Below are 18,490 nucleotides of genomic sequence, written 5' to 3'. Positions count from 1 at the left end.
AGCAGGTGGCTCTAATGATGGACAAGAGAAAGTTAAAGAAAGTTCCACATGACATAGTGGATGGAATCAGAGGAGAAAGGCAAGGTGAATAAAGTCCAAAGTTGAAGGCAGACTAACAAATGAATAAGGGGGAATTAGAATGCAGCAGTAACCACAAAGAAACATATTTACTTCACACGATATCTAGATGAAGTGGTTAGAAATTAGGAATGAAAGCCCTACATTGTCATTCAGTTTGATACTGTGTAATGTTGGAAATTAGGACATTGTAATTATTTATAATCTAACAGGTATGCTTTGTAGAGTCTAAGTGTAACTGATATTTTTGCACCCTTATTGTAAAGAATATGATGTGTGTAGTGATACTGTTGTCTTTAGGCTTATGAAGGAAGTGTCCACTGCACGCTGGGCTTACTCCTGAGCTTGGGACAAGCTAGTATTTGTTACGCACAGGTAGTAAGTAAATGGGACTGGACTGTAAAGTTACACAGGAGCACGGTCTCACATTGGATAATAGCCATAAAATCCCTCCTGAAGACCAGCACAGAAGCAGATATTAATCTGCTTCTAGAATATAGAGGCCTGGGAAAGTGTAACAGGGAGAGTTACAATGAGCACCTTAAGGCAACAAGTAAAAAAGCATATGTAGACAAAATTGCCATTGAAAAATCTCTTTCTTATTGATATCAAAGTTTGAAAATGACTGATCTACACTAAAGAAAGAACTCTAAAATTAGATGTCAAGGCATGAAAGTCATTCTATTTTGAAGATAACTGTGAAATCCCTAATGGTAAATAAGGTCTCAGTAGAGAATTTTAAAATATTTCACTTTGCTAATGGTTTAATCCCATTTTGTTTTAAAATTAAGTCTAAAGTCTTAATACATAACAGTATTTGTTGTTGCTATGAGATTTGAGTGGAGAGGGGGTTGGACATTAAACGCAAGTATGAGGGGACTCCATTGGAAAGAAGATGCTGAGTTTCACTTTAATATCCTTCTCTTACACCTCCAATGGATACAACAACGGTCCCCACAGGTCTATAAGGGGAAATGTTTCATTCCCTTTATTTCTTCTAGGATTTCTTACTTTGTATTGCTTGAGTGAAAAAGCACCACCCCTCAACCCCACCACAAAATGACCAAATTGATGTCAGTAGCCTTATCCTTATACTCAAAGAGAAAGCTCCTAGCTCTGGTAGCTTTGTTTAGCTATTTCCCCACTGGAGAGGATATTCAGGGTTGTGTAGAGCTTCCTCAGTGCTTTCTCGATTCTTCCCAACTGCCTCTGGAATGTCCTGACACACACACAACTTCATACTTCTAAGGAGTAGGATGATGTCTCTTTTTCCTTGTATAAATCCAAGATGCATTGCTGCATAAAGATTAACCACCAACTTGCAATTGAAGACTGGAGTGGAGTAAATGTTATGTGATGATGGTGGTGATTATGTTCTCACTTGGAATAGTCCACTCACAACACCACTCCTTCATAAAACTCAAGGAGGAATATCAATTCTAGATGTTAAATTATAAACATTGGCTTTTTAAAATCATGACACATCTCAGATTGATTTGTTTTTCTTTGTCATCATTGAATTTGTCTTTTAGGAAGTAGTAAACATTCCCAAATTAGCTAAGTTTCAATAAGGAAAGAAACTTTTCTGTGAACAATTGTTCTCCTCCATCATTAATTTAATGGAAATAGTGCAATTATGGTAAGAGATGAAATTGCAATCACCAACTCTTCTCTGCTGCTCACTCTTCCTGTGTTTAAAAATAAAAAGTATCCTTCCAGAAAATGTTCTTTATAAAGATATAAGTTGCAGGGTAGGATTATTTCATGACTTCAAATAAGTTTTCTTTCTCTAAGAAAACATGTCCCAAAGTTTCTAAAAGTTAAGCAGAACTACAAGATATATACGCAGTTTAGGGCTTCCCTGGTGGCGCAGTGGTTGAGAGTCCGCCTGCCGATGCAGGGGACGCGGGTTTGTGCCTCGATCCGGGAAGATCCCACATGCCGCGGAGCGGCTGGGCCCGTGGGCCATGGCTGCTGAGCCTGCGCGTCCAGAGACTGTGCTCTGCAACGGGAGAGGCCACAACAGTGAGAGGCCCGCGTACCGCAAAAAAAACCAAAAAAAAACCAAAAAGATATATACACAGTTTAGATATGACCAAGAAGGTATCTTCCCCTCCCGGCTAACTTTTTATTAAAAACCACTTACTTTTTTTCAACATTCTGAGCAGATCCTAGACAACTCTGTGCATACAAGTCCCAGAGCAGACATAAAAACCAGACGGGAAAGAGATTTACAAGAACCAATCTCAAAAGAATATTTGCAAGCAGAATGTCAACTCAGAATTGATTTCAGCAATGTATTTTGATTTACAATACAGATGTCTTTTCAGAATTTTCACTTTTCCTTATGTATGAACAAAGTGCAAGGAGGTTCTCATCCCAATTGCTCACTTCAAATGTTCCAGCCCTAAACAACAACAACAAATTATATTCACTTTTATCCTCTGGGAAGTTCAGATTTTTTTAGTGGACTTTATAGGCAAATTGTTAAATCAAGCAAGCAGTTGCCCCTGTGTTTAAGAATATTTTCTCGAGGATACCACCTTGTCACATCTCAAGGACCTTAACAAGGCAGCATGAGAATCAGTATTTTCTTTTGTTACTCTCTCATTATACAATAGTATACTGAGATGCTTTATGGTGGTGATACCGGGCAGTGTGCTAGGTACTAAAAATATAAAAAATATCTTCAAGGAGTCAGACTCTCCTTGAAAAAGAAGTAAAAAAAAAAAATCCATGTGTTGTGGAATATACAAAGAATTATTTGAACACTGAAAAGGAAGCCCTTAACTCTACCAGGAAAGACAAGGAAAGAAAGAAAAGATGGAGGTAATGAGATGCAGCTGTCATAAGTACATAAATATAATGAAATTTGAACCTTTAAGGAGAGATTGTTTGGTTCTCACCTTCTTTGGTCATAAGAAAAGAAATAAATTCTGAAATAATTCAATATCAGAGTCATCAGCAAACATTTATTGAGCAAATTATATAATGATTTCCAGTTGATAAGAAGTATTCACTCTATTAAAAAAATATCTGAAGTATACTTTGGTAGCCCACATAATAGGCGACTGATCTTTTTCAATGTTTGAAAAATTCTAATATTTAATTTCAACCTTCTTCCAGGGACCTTGATATTTCTATCATATGTAAGTATAATGACAGCCAAGATTTATTGAGCTCCTACTGATGTGATTGGATTTGTGACATGGGGAAAGGAGAAGCATGGTGGGGAGTAGATAATTTAAATGAGTATGAACACACATTCATGCAGCACTGGGATCACACAATCCAATTTATTTTTGGAGGACTGTATGCATCAATTAGCTTATGTTGACTTTGACAGTGTAATTTATGCAAAGATACTCAAATTTCACTGACCCTATCAAACTATGATGAATTAGAAACATTTGCTCACTCAAAAAAGTAAACCACAATAAACCTGCAAGGTGAAATTTCATTTTTTCCGTTTCTTTTCAAATGGAAAAGAACTGAGTTTAGAAAAATAACATCAGTTGAAAAAAATCATTAGTGTGTGTCTATTGTGTGAAAAGATAATGCTCACTATTGCAATTGGAGACTGCAAATATTATTTGGTTGGCCAGCTCTATTAACCAGTACAGTATTTGTACATCCTATGGCATGTAGTATGTTTCTATAGAAAGGATATTAATTCCACATACGACACTCATTCACAGATTTTATTACAAAGTTCAGGCAGTCACTCTGAAAACATCTATCTCATAGCCTTATGTCCTATAATAGGTTTCATGATTTACAAAGCACTGTCACACTCATTATTTCATTTATTGTTTGGTACAAACGTTTGAGGTAGGTAAAGTGTTAACAGCCCCATTTTTAGATAAAGAAATATTTTCAAAATGCTTACGTAACTCAATAAAGGTTACACAGCTAGTAATGAATATTCATAATGATGAACCCTAGACCTCATAAGAATGGTTGAACATGACCTATATAGTTTGTGTTAATTGCCTGGTCTTATTTTATTCCAATCCATTGAAAATGTGCAATCCAAGTATGACAAAAGGGGTCACTCAGGATTAACTAGAATATTTGATTAACCCAAATGCCATAAAACAATATTAAATATAGTAAGTTTTCATTTTTTAGAAATACAGCCCAAATTTGTCAGCTTTCTTAAAGAAAGCAGAGTGACACTGGGGTAGAGCTTTGAGGATGTAAATCTCCAACTTTTCCTTGAAAGCAATAATTCATGAAAAAGTGCATTTGATGAAAAACCGGGCTGAGACCTTGAAGGCACGTGATAACAGTCAGTTTATGCTCTAGGCTTCCACAAACATATTCTGTGCAGCCAATGTGACTCGAGAATGACAGGGAGAGCTGTATGCGGTTTTCTTTTTCTCTCCAGTTCAGCCTCCTTGTATTGATCAATGGGCTTACATGCAGCTTTCCTGAGCGACATTATTCAGTGTTGTGTTGCTTCAATCTGCCAGCACTAGGTGGGGTGCAGGAAGGGGAGCATCTTGAAGGAAAGTAAATAGTAGGCAAAAAGATATTTAAAGCTCAGACTCCAGTGGAGGGAGCTCTTATGCAAGGACTAACTTGACCTTACTCAGGAGAAACACTGAAGCCTGAAAGGCAATTCCTGACTCTACCTACATTTAAGAAAAATGCAAGAAGCTCCAACCTACAAAGTCACCTCTAGTCCTATATTTGTATATTATTTGATACAAGATTTCACTAAACGACAAGGGAGAGTTTGGAGAGCTAAGTGTAATTTCTCTCTCTCTCTCTCTCTCTCTCTCTCTCTCTCGGCCTCAATTAAGGCATATTTTGCAAACTGTGTTACTGTTTTCTAACATGAATTATATGACTAATATATTAATTCCACAAATATTTATTATTGCGAGTGGACTATTGGATTAATTCCATTATCCTGATCATGGAAGCAAAATTTTGTATTAAAAGACCTCATTTGCTTTGATTATCTTGGTTACCACAAATGTTCCATTGTTTCATGTCTAGAAACAATTTCACTACTTTCCTGTTAGAAATATTTCCAGTCTGTTGGAAGTCAAACAATTTTAAGAGGTTCTAAAAGAGCTGCAAAAAATAAATACTAACGTTATTCTCTAAGGAACTCAAGAGTCCTTTACAGGCAACGTAGTACTTAAAATATACAGGTAAAAGCTCATTGTAATAAATTCCCAGAGACTTGCAATTTGACTGTATTGGATCTGTGTAGTAACAAAGGCATTGATAGAAATGACTTCCCAGTCTTCTGGAGCAGGGGATGCCACTCCGTGGCAAACTAACAAGTGAGAAAAAATTGGCTCTCAGAAATTAGCTCTTAGAAAATATTAGAATCTAGCAGGACAAAATGGAAAGGGTTGTGTGCACAATCCTATCCTCACTCCTCTTCTTCCAAGCCCTCAATTTGACCAATGTTTTGGATGAGCATATCTGAGGTGAGATGGGGAGGAACAAGGACGCAAGAACAATGTCGCAAGTATCTCCCACGCTCTGGAGTGCGTGTCTCCTTCTGAGGTCTCCAGCATGCTGGCCCCCTCTTGCTCATTCTGCCTGATCAACATGATGCCATCCATGTGATGGACCAATGTCATGTTCTGCAGAATGTCCATGGAGTCCAGAGTTCTGATTATAACATGACAAGAGAGTGAGAGAGCTTTGTCTTGGAGCAAAGCAGTAAATGAAATAGTGTTTTTTGTTCCATGTGAAGGGGAACTGTTTCTGATCCTCTCTCCTGACTTAAATACGAGAGAAAATACATTTGCCAAATCAATGGCTCTGTATTATGCACCAGAGTCCTTATTAATTTGTCGTAGCAATAAAACCACATAATGTACAGCAGCTATGATCAAAACTACAAGTTGGTTTATTCTGTGGTTGTCTATAGTCATTTTCCAGGATCCATCTGGTTTTTACATGGGCAAATGGGATTAAAACGTAGATATGACAAAAAACATCACTGAGACATTTAGATTTTTAAGAGTAGCATTAATCTCCAATGTCTGCTCTCAGGATGTGATACTGTTTTTGATTGACCGTCCTGACCAAGGCAAGGTATAATGGGGCAGTTTCAAAAGCTTCCACTTGATCTTCCCCACTGTCACAGCTCTTATCTCACAGGACCTGGATGCAATGTGGGAGTTACTCCAAAAGCCAAGTGTGCCAATCCCAAAAATACATTGAGGGAATGGGGAAATGATCACTGAGTGTGTCTGCAGACCTAGTAGACCAACCAGAGCTACCATGTGGCTAAGACTCTTTTTTCTTTTTTTGTTGTAATATTCCTTTTTTATTGAATTATAGTTGATGTGTAAGTTACAGGTGTACAATATAGTGATTCACAATTTTTAAAGGTTATACTCCCTTTTTGGTTATTATAAAATCTTGGCTATATTCCCTATGTTATACAATATATCCCTGTAGCTTATTTAATACATAATATTCTATAGTTGTACCTCTTAATCCCCTACCCTATATTGCCCCTCCCCCTTCCTGCTCCCCACTGGTAACCACTAGTTTGTTCTCTATATCTGTGAGTCTGTTTCTTTTTTGTTACATTCACTAGTTGTTTTATTTTTTAGATTCCACATACGAGTGATACCATAGAGTATTTATCTTTCTCTGTCTGATTTATTTCACTTAGCATAATGCCCTCCAAGTCCATCCATGTTGTTGCAAATGGCAAAATTTCTTTTTTATGGTTGAGAAGTATTCCATTGTGTGTGTGTGTGTGTGTGTGTGTGTGTGTGTGTATGCATATCACATCTGCTTTATCCCTTCATCTGTTGATGGACACTTAGGCTGTTTACATACACTGGCAATTTTAAATATTGCCACTATGAACATTGGAGTACATGTATTTTTTTGAATTAGAGTTTTCATTTTTTTCAGATATATACCCAGGAGTGGACTTGCTGTGTCATATGGTAGATCTATTCTTAGTTTTTTGAGAAACCTCCATACTGTTTTCCACAGTGGCTGCGCCAATTTACATTCCCACCAACAGAGTAGGAGGGTTCCCTTTTCTCCCCACCCTCGCCAACATTTGTTGTTTGTGTTCTTTTCGATGACAGTCATTCTGACAGGTGTGAGGTGATCGCTCATTGTGGTCTTGATTTGCATTTCCCTGATGATTAGTGATGTTGAGCATTTTTGCATGTGCCTCTCAGCCATTTGCATGTCCTCTTTGGAAAAATGTCTATTCAGTTCTCCTGTCCATTTTTTTGCTTTTATTCCTTTGCTTTTGGAGACAGATCAAAAAAATATATTGCTATAATTTATTTCAAACATTGCTCTGCCTATGTTTTCTTCTGGAAGTTTTACAGTTTCCAGTCTTACACTTAGGTCTTTAATCCACTTTGAGTTTATCTCTGTATACAGTGTTAGAGAATGTTCTAATTTCATTCTTTTACATGTAGCTGTCCACGTTTCCCAGCACCACTTATTGAAGAGACTGTCTTTTCTCTGTAGTATATTCTTGCCTCCTTTGTCATAGAATAGTTGACCATAGATGCGTGGGTTTACTTCTGGGCTCTCTGTTCTGTTCCACTGATCTATGTGTCTGTTTTTATGCCAGTACCACAATGTTTTGATTACTGTAGCTTTGCAGTATAGTCTGAAGTCAGGGAGCATGATTCCTCCACTTTTGTTCTTCTTTCTCAAGATTGTTTTGGCTGTTCAGGGGGCCAAGACACTTTTTATTACCTACCTCCCATATGCCCCAATCTAAGGGAGGAGGCATTGTGAAGCATCAGGTCACTAGATATCAGTGTCCATCCTATGTCCAACAGGCCTCTATATGTTTGAGTATTACCCCTTCTCCAATATTTAGCCACTCAAGTAGTCTGTTGGCTCTTTTGGGAAAGGACAGGGGAACCATTACAGTATATAATAGAGTCCTTCCCTGTGAGGACCCCACACCTCTTGAATCAGTGGAACCTACTCTGCAAACTGGCTCAGGACTGGAAACTGGACAAGGGAATGTGACTTTATTTGGGCATCAGACCTCAGACTTCTGATCATTAATTCTTGTTTTCTTTTGATTGTGTAGGTAATCCATCTATTTTCCCATGGCAAAACATAATGTTTTATTAACCATCTTCATAGTTCTTTGTGGGTTAAACTCCCTTGAGAGCCACTCTGATCTTATCTGTGCTCAGGGGAATAATGATCTCCTGGCATTTGGTGTCAAGATCTATTTCCTGGCCTCTACTACACTGGATCCCAATTATCCCCACTGCTATTAGTGAGCCAATGTCAACGACAGTCTCTTCTACCTTCAGCTCTGGTCTACAGAAGAGAGCCAACACTGGGCTCCATGGTGATGCCGATGTCCTTCTCACCAGTGAATTCCTGACTGCCTAGGTGAAACTCTGATTTGGGGACCCACCTATGGAACATAATCCTCTGCTGATTCTCCTTGCCTCACATAATATGCCTATTCCAGCTTGTCCACTTCACTCAGCCTTTTAATTCCTTTCTCTAGTTATTTTACTAGGCAATGTTAAGTATTTCAACCTCACTCAGTATAAACCATTGCCTTATCTAGGCTGTAGGAGCCATCCTAGCCACAAGTTTGCACCATCCCCTGGGGTCCTTGTCAGGGGGTTCAATCCTGTACCCCAAACATGTGTCCCCAAACCAATAAACTCTCCAATAATCAATCTTATGTTTGAACTCCTTTGTTCAAGACCCTCAGCCTCCAGCACATACTCAGGGCTGTGACTGAATGGGGGCACTGGGAAAAAAGATCTCTTTGAAAGAAGGAAGAACAATTATACATATATTTCAGGTTATAGTAGTTTTTAAGTGGGAGTGGGTGTTTGCCATGCATACCTTGTGGTTTGTAATGTGAATATTTTAATAAGTATTTTTTTCCTTTTATGATTTTGTCTCTCTTCTCCCACCTTTTGTCCTTGAGTGTTCTTGCTATTAACACTATTTATAATTTAGTTTGTAATTCTTTTTTTAAAATGTTCCTAGTTTTATTTAAAAAAAAAGAAAGAAAGAAAGGACTCACCCCAGCCCCAGCTGGCCCATGATGGCTGGTCTTATAGCTCCTTTGGAGTGTAGCCCTGTTTTCCCTTATGTGATGCATTTCATCCCTGGCTGAGTTATACTGCTCCTTAACCCTGGTTAAGAACGTGGAATCAGGAAAGCAGTGGGAGCAGCTTCTGCAGTGGAATACTTACTGTCTAGTCTTCTAGTCTGGCACGAGCTGGGGGGGCAGGTGCTAGCTCTTAAGGGGAGGAGTTGGGTAACTTCTTCAAGGCTGGAAGAGCAGATAAGTCTGAGAAACCAAATCTTCAGGCCAAATGTCCCCAACCTATGTGTCAGGGTCCTAGGTTTTCCCAACTTGTCTTGACTTTGACATAGCAGGTCTGCCTCATTTGAACATTCATTCATCTTTGGAGTTCAACCACTCTATCAAATCTTGTACTTGACTGCCAGCTTTTTCTGCGTAAGACGAAGGCTTCTTTATAAGTTGGCAAAGATATTCAATGCAACTTAGTAATAACCATCCAATTCCATTGTCTTGATCTTTATTATTTCTTGGTACATGTCAAACCCTGATCTACTGCCCTGGACAGTACATGTCTCATCCCACCTCAACATCCCAGCTCCCCATGGGTGAACATTTTAACAACTGGGCAACTACCTTGTACTAGGGGCTATCTGTGAGGGATAGGATCCTCATTACCAGCCAGTCAGTGAGTGGTCCATTTCCAAAGTGCCATTTTACACATCTGCTTTTTCAGCCACTCCTGGTACCAACTGTGCTATGTTGGATTCTCCAGGAGGGAAAGGCTGAGATGGACTTTGGAATGTAAGCGGTTTCTTAGAGACTAAATCCTATAGAAAGGAAAGGAAGGAAGCTGGATTGGACAGGGGGAGCCATTAGACTGTGATACAGATCTCACAAGTTTCTGCTAGCAAAGGAGAACTCTGGAACAAAGATTGCTCATTGGAGGAACCAGGCATCAGGTGGAAATGGCCAGGCCCTCATTCCACCACCCTACTTGGTCATTGACCAGGGACTGACCTGAGAGTATCAAGACCTTGGCTCAGAGGCTGAGGTGCATGAGGAAGAAGCACAGAGCTGCAGACTGCCAGCTAATCACACCCTTTGCAGCTGGTCTGGGAGTCCTTTCTTGAAAGAACTGAGTAGCACATCTCCACATCTGCCACACTTATGTCCTCTCACACAAACGCTTAAGGAGTGATAGGCCAAGCTCTAGATCACAAGATAAATGCTGTACTGTGTCTTCAGCAGATACACAAAAGAATCTTTGACTTCTTAGTCGAAGTAGGGAGGGAGACGTGGGACTGTTTAACTGTAAGACAGTGTTTCTCAGAAGGACTTTGTGGTACCTTAGGGATTTCAGATTTGTGGTTAGGGGTTCTACAACAGATTGTGATTGGAAAAAGAACACATTATCTTTTCAACTTAATGGGCCACTCAATGTTGGTGCTGGCAGAGGTAAGCAGTGACTGAACGGCCCTATTAGGTTTGTGATAAACGTCTTCCAATTCTGTATGAGGAGGCTCAGTAGGATACTGTTCATCTGCTTGAGTCAATTTTCAGTTTTTGATGTGGGATAAAGGAGGTCGTTGATAATTGGTGAACACTTTATTGCACAAAAGTGCAAAGAGGACAGAAGGCTGATGGTGTCAGCTTACCTCGCCCAATTGCCCATCGTGTGTCACCAACTGACTTATGAGAAATTTCTATCTTAAGGAAGGAATTTTCACATGCCATGGCTTAGCCACACCCTGCATTTCGCTATTGCTGTGAATGTTGCAAAATATGAACTGCGTAAATGCTAACTCAACTTTGTTATGAAGTTTTTACACTTTGGGTGATTTTCTCATTTAGTTTTTTAGGTCCTTATATTTTATATATTATTAATGTTTGTGTTTAAAAACACATCTGATGGGCTTCCCTGGTGGCGCAGTGGCTGGGAGTCCGCCTGCCGATGCAGGGGACACGGGTTCGTGCCCCGGTCCGGGAAGATCCCACATGCCGCGGAGCGGCTGGGCCCGTGAGCCATGGCCGCTGAGCCTGCGCGTCCGGAGCCTGTGCTCTGCAACGGGAGAGGCTGCAACAGTGAGAGGCCCGCGTACCGCAAGAAAAAAAAAAAAACACATCTGATGATATAATGTGGTAAGTTTTTAAGGCAGATATAAGATGGAAGAGAAGGATTCTAGTCTTTGGTTCATAAACAAGTCTGATATGTCTACTGATGAAGAATTATAATCTTCTGAGTCATTTCACTGCACTAGTGAAACAAACATACACACACACACACGCGCGCGCGCACACACACACACACACACACGACATTTGGCATTGCAATTAAATGCCAATGCTTTTGTTTAAAGAAATCATCTATAGGTATATAGAGATATAGATAATTTCTTCCAGTGCAAAGGCTCAGGAGCCAAGTTATTTAGTGGTAGTATGAACTGCCCAGAAAAGTAAAGGTAACACAATTGTTAAGAACCTAATAATGCCAGCATGTAATATTCAAGTGAATATGAGTTTTTAAAAAAATTGTTAAAAGGAAAGAAAAAAAAAAACTTCAAAAAAGGTAAGCTGAGCTTACCTACTAGAGTTTTTTTAAAGAAAATTTGGCTACAAAGATATTTTCAGTTTTAAGTAGGGAGTAAAACTACCCTTGTACATGTCATCTACCATATACAATAGCTCCTCAGCAACTGGGTGGTGATAAGACTTTCAAACCTACTGGGATGAGGTTTAAAAAAAAAATCAAAGGCTTCCCTGGTGGCGCGGTGGTTGAGAGTCCGCCTGCCAATGCAGGGGACATGGGTTTGTGCCCCGGTCCACGAAGATCCCACATGCCGTGGAGCGGCTGGGCCCGTGAGCCATGGCCGCTGAGCCTGCGCGTCCAGAGCCTGTGCTCCGCAACAGGAGAGGCCACAACAGTGAGAGGCCCGCGTACCGCAAAAAAAAAAAAAAAAATCAAGCAAGAATTTAAAAACCAAAAGAACTGATGTTTACTGCACCTTCATTACTGACTAGTATAAGAGTGTGAGAAGGAAGAACCATACAAAAAGAATATCTCAGAAGTTGGTCAAATAAACTTATCTACAGAAAAATATCTTTCTACACTCAAAAGAGTGTTGAGGGTTATTATTGGATTACTATATCTACAACTCACTGATCCCACTAATGTATTGAGAACTGTAGATATAATAATTTTATACAGGGATTCCCTGAGACCTGAAAATTATTTCAAAGGTTCTTCTGAGGTAAAAAGACTAAAAAAGGCTGCTTTGGGTTTTTTCTCACCCTTCATCATCTTCCCTGCCATGTACAACTTCCAAATCAGGGTGAACATTTGTAAAAACCAGCAACTAAAGTTTTTTTTAATGACTTGGGAATTACTTCCTTGAGCTAAAAAACATTGTTCCTTCTTAACTATCTATATTAAGGCTTAGTCTAAGACACAAACTACTAACTCAAATAATGGGAAGACAGGAAATATAAATGGTTAATGGTTAAAATGGACAGTTCTCTAGTGAAAGGGACCAAAATATACTCAGGAGAAGGATCTCAGAATAAAATTAAAGCCTAAACTTGGAGAAATAAATTTGGAAGGAAGCCATGGCTGATGTAGAGGCAAGCAAATTACACTTAGTGAATTTCAAATTAATTTCACAGATGTATCCAATTCTGATGTGGCTGGCAGGGTTCCAGGTTATATTGGAACATAAAGGAAAAGCAAAAATCTCACTTCAATTTTCTTTGGCAATGGGAGATGCCTGATGCCTAATTGTGTTTTTATATGTATGTGTTTGTTTGTGCATGAGTGTGTGTTTTTGTAGGTATCTAATAAACATGATAGAAAAATTAACAAAGGGAAAAAGTACCCAGTCTGCAAGTCAGCTAGGAAATAAATGCTCAGATACTTGTCAAGGAAAATATCAAGTAAGTATTTATGGGGTCTAGTTTTAAGAACTGCTAGATACATCTTGTTATGACTTTGAAAATTAACTTGATCCTTACTCAATGGGCAGGATTATATATTAGTGATGTATATATTATAGCTGAAGTCTTGATTCCATACATTGTGTATAGAAATTAAAAAATAACAGCTGCCTGAAATATATATTTAATGTGTGATATTTAATATCCACTATTATGTCTATGCATGCATTTTTACTATCTCAGAGGTCTAGAGGGTATTATTTACAGTTACTTATATACATGGATATTATTCACCTTTTGATTCATTCTTGTCCCCTGAGACACTATGCTCTTTTTAGATATTTGCAAACAGGTCCACAGCTACTATGAGACCTTTCTGAAGTTTAGAGGCTCCCACCCCATATAATTTCAAACATATAAAAATACACCCATGTCACGTGTTAAACATAGGCTCTCTAAAAATTTTTTGAAAGGTTTTTAAAATTTTTATGAATTTTTTTCCAGATCTTAAAAAAGCTATTGACAAGCTCATATACTAGTCTATGGCAACTACTACTAAGGCTGTAGTGCCTAATGGATAAAACTGCCATTTGGTTACCACTAACGATGCTGTCTTCTCATTGTACTTGGTATAAAACCAAGTTTTGTACCATGATCTATAATGCTCTATATGCATTTTAATAATCTTCTCCTCTGACCCCACCTCATGTACTATTCCATTTATTACTGTGTCCAAGTCACACTGGCAGTTTTTTTGTTCTAAGGACTCATCATGCATTGAAAAGAGAGAGGATAGCAGTTTAAGAAAGTATGGGTGTTGAGGGAAGGGTTAAGAACTGAGCATGCCTATAGGCAGGCAGGAAATAGCTTTGGAGAGAAAGACAATCAGAAGAAGGAGAAGAAGAAAGGACCTGTCTTTTTTTTTTTGGCTGTGTTGGGTTTTCGCTGCTGTGCACAGGCTTTCTCTAGTTGTGGTGAGCTGGGGCTACTCTTCGTTGTGGTGCGCGGGCTTCTCATTGTGGTGGCTTCTCTTGTTGTGGAGCACGGGCTCTAGGCGCGAGGGCTTCAGTGGTTGTGGCTCGCAGGCCCTAGAGTGCAGGCTCCGTAGTTGTGGCACATGGGCTTAGTTGCTCCGTGGCATGTGGCATCTTCCCAGACCACGGATTGAACCCGTATTACCTGTACTGGCAGGCGGATTCTTAACCACTGCGCCATCAGGGGAGTCCCAGGACCTGTCTTTTTTGATTTTTGAATTACTGCCTAGCGCAGTGCCTAGGTAGCCCATGGCAGGAGACCTCAAATAAATCTTTCTCTGAGGACACTGTGGTGCAGTGATGCCCTGGTATCAAAGAGACTGTGCTGGTTTCCTACTGCTGGGAAAATACCTTCTTCCAAGCTCCCTCACAGGCTTGATGATAGGATTCGGTTCCTCACAGACTATTGGACCAAAAAGCCTCACTTTCTCACTGACTGTTTGCCAGAGGCCGTTCTCAATTCTGTGTCACATGGGCCTCTCCATAAGGCAACTCACAACCTGACAGCTGGCTTCTCTCAGAGCAAGCAAGTGAGAGAGCAAGAGAGGCTGAGAACCCAAGACAGAAACCAAAGTTTTGTATCACCAAATCTTGGAAAGGTCATCCCATTCCTTGTGCCACACTTTTATTCTTTAGAAGTGAGTCACTGGCGCCATCCTCAAGGTCATATTAGGACAAGCAGCCTGTGCCTAGTCCTGACGATCAAGACCAGTCGGAAGTGGTGGCGTTCGCAAAGCCATTCATATCCAAGTTTCACCCTTCCTTTGAGTACTATACCCATTCAAATCCTTGGTCCTACAGCCCATTGGTGGCTGGGTCTCATGTCTATATCCCAGTGATGATGTCCAAAGGTGAACCGATGGAAGCCCAGGACACATAATACAAAGCTGAGTCTCTCAGAATGCCTTTCTGAATCCATTTGATACATCCACATGACACACTCCTTGGGTCATCGGACATAATGAGGTGAGTGTTGGCTGAGCCACATTCAACATCACATCCATTGTGGAGAGAAAGGAAATACTTTCATAAAGTATTGGGGCAATTCTGCATTTTATGTGGCTGAGTTTGACACAAACCATTAATACAATGTAGGAAAAGATAATGCTCAATGAATCTCCTATGTATTAACTTGATTACTAGAATTAAGTTGGATAGTTTCATTCTGAAATTAAAGTTTGTAGTTACTTATTAAAATTATAATTGCACAGTGCCGTGACTGGGGGTCTTTTAAAAATCAAATTATTATTTACCAAAGTGGCTCTGAGATTTTAGTGTGTGTGCGTGTGTGTGCGTGTGTGTGTGTGTGTGTGCGTGTGTGTGTGTGTGTGTGCGCGTGTGTGTGTGTGTGCGTGCATGTTTTAACAGCACAATATTTAAGACATTTTTCCTCATTAATCTGTTCTTGAAAAAAAAAAGAATGAGCTACAGCTGCTTAGTTTTAGTGGCAGGTTTGTGTGTTCTGTCCCCAAACGCTCTCCTATTAGCTTTTTCTCACTCTTCAGAAGCACCACTACAGGACTCTTGCTTACCTTCTCCAGATCCGAAACATCACACATTTTACAAAAAATTATGCATATTCCATCAGTTTCAATGTAGTCTATCCACTTTAACTTCACAGTTTGAACCAAAGATGTGTAATTCCTAAAAAGTGCCTAACACATTAATGCTGTCTCCTGATTGCTTGTCCAGTTAGACACTGTCACAAACCTACAATGGTTCCAACAATGACGGTAACTGAAGGAAAGGGGAACTGTGAATTTTAAAAAACTGTCTTCAGCATATACATAATTTCTCTTCCCAGCAAATGAAAAAAAGGGAAACATGGGTATGTTTTCAACTGTATGAAAAATAAGTGCCCCTAAAACAAGAAAATACTTTAAATGATGTAATGCGAGATAACCACTGGATGGTGGTGGAAGCTGAATTCAAGCAATTCCCTCGGTTTCACACTCTATCCAAAGCAATTATGAAAATTTGCACATTTCTTTATATTTAGACCTGAAAAATAATATAATAGACCGTAAAAGTGCATTTATTTAACTAGCTTTCCCTTTCCCTTTTATTCTTATTTAGTTGACTTTCCCATTTAGTTGACTTTTCATAGAAATGTGCTTGCAAACAAATTTTGATTCCTTAAGATTTTCTATTAATGCTTGAAATGCACCAGGATATATTTTCATCTAGATTCAACCTGATTGAAACACTATAGTAGACAGAGATTTTCAGTAAGAAATACCAGTAAAGGAATTTCTCAACACTGGAAATAAACTTGTCTATTTTATTCACTAATACACACCTAGAACACAGCAAAAGGCCTGGCATCTTGAAAGCCCTCAAAAAAACATTTGTTGATTTAAATAAATGAAGAGTGAATGAATGAATGATCAGGCTTCATAAATGAAACATGATCCTGTGTCCAAAACAAGTCAAGGAAGGGAGAGTAGATAGATACTGAAATTAGAGCTACCCACTATGGCCCTGGACAGCTGGGTGGCAAGGCCAAAATGAAGTGATAAAGTGTTGAAATGTACCAGTATAGGGAAAACAACCTGAAAATCCCAGAAAGATCAGGATTCCTTGGAAGAAACTCCAAGATGTGATACCAAATGTAAGATGGGTTTGCAGTGCTAAGGAACAAGGAAGGACAAAGGAGGCCAGTAACAGTGCATATGAATGGGAACCAAGGGCAAGGCTCAGTGGATCCCACTCTGAGTGAGCAGACTCAGGGAAACCAACCCAGTGTTTTCAGTTTGAAACAGAAAAGGGATAAAAACAGTATATTTCTGTTCATGTCACTGTGAATTAACTAGATACTTTCAGGAGATAGGAAAGCAAACTATGTAACATGTTAATAAAACCCAAATCACTTGGCTTTTGATTTCTGTCTAGTCTTCATTTCTATTAAAGTATTGACTACAGTACCAACGTGAGTTTGAAGCATCCACTCAATTAGAACGTGATTCTCAGCTTATAGATGAGGCCATACGAAACTTTCTTGGGGCATCTCCCCATTGGTGGCCCCATAACAATTCTCTTTCTGAGGACAATAGAGATTTTGAGCTAGAAGGAGACTCTCAACTACTAGAAACACTGTATTGTCAACTTGTTACCTTTTACTTTCCACCTTTCTCTCCAAGGCCTCTCTCACAAAAACAAGACAGTTCCAAGCCTTTCCCTAAGTCCTCCTACCTGTGAAAGAATGCCCAGAGTTACATAAGAAATGTTTACTAGCTATAGCACCCTGGGCAATTTACTTAACTTCTCTAAACCTCAGATTACTCATGTGTATAATAAGTAGGATGAAAATAGTACTTATATTGGTAGAATAAAATGAATAAAAACACATTTTTTAAAGTGTTCTGTAAAATGACTACCATCTGGTAAATACTCCATAAATTGTCATGATTGTTATCACTTCTTTTTTTTTTTTTTTTTTTTGCAATACACGGGCCTTTCACTGTGTGGCCTCTCCCGTTGCGGAGCACAGGCTCCGGACGCGCAGGCTCAGCGGCCATGGCTCACAGGCCCAGCTGCTCCGCGGCATGTGGGATCTTCCCGGACAGGGGCACGAACTCATGTCCCCTGCATCGGCAGGCGGACTCTCAACCACTGCGCCACCAGGGAATCCCTGTTATTACTTCTTGATGAAAACATTTCACCACAGTGAAAAGCTGCTGGAAGTCCAAGATGAGAAAGTAGATAAGAGACGCATTCCTACCAATGAGATGACAAAACCTCAGTTTCAGAGAGATAACTGACTGACCCAGAGGACAACAAAAAAGTCTACGAAGAGATCCAGAGGAACAGTCTAGCACCCAGATTGGGATAAACTGGCCCAGGGATAATACCATGTGTCCCAAGGTTAACTGAGAGGAAGCAGGGCAGTGTTATCCAGTCAACTTCCTACTTCTGCAGTCCTGAGAAAACTAGCTTCAAAATCATTTTTGCTCACATTAGTTGGTTCAGGGGTATCGGGCACAATACTAATGTAAAAACTTGGATTGTGAAATATTTGGATGTTTCAGCTCATTGGGTTGCAAGTTAACATGAGTCAGGACCATCTTTTAAATCACATCTCTCAAATACCAGCTTTTCTTCCCACCAATGATCTCAAGGCCTAAGAAATATTAAAAATGTTCCCATACCTCAAAGGATCAATGACATTTAAACTACCTTGTTTTAAGCTGAATTCACTCCCAAAGTTTTATTTTCATCTGTTGCCTTCTAACCTTCAGTTCTCTCTTGTGTTTCCACATCTCATTTATCATTGGGAAAAAGGGAGTTTTGGATGAGTGATATCTTCAGTCAACTGAAACTACTCCCTAAAGTGTTAAAACATTTATTGTAATTGCATTTGACTTATTTATTTTCCTACCTTAATAGAAGACATTGAAAATAATAGAAACTTTTG

The sequence above is a fragment of the Stenella coeruleoalba genome, assembly GCF_951394435.1.
Source record: "Stenella coeruleoalba genome assembly, chromosome: 17".
NCBI lineage: Eukaryota > Metazoa > Chordata > Mammalia > Artiodactyla > Delphinidae > Stenella > Stenella coeruleoalba.
Note: the sequence above shows the minus strand (reverse complement) of the source record.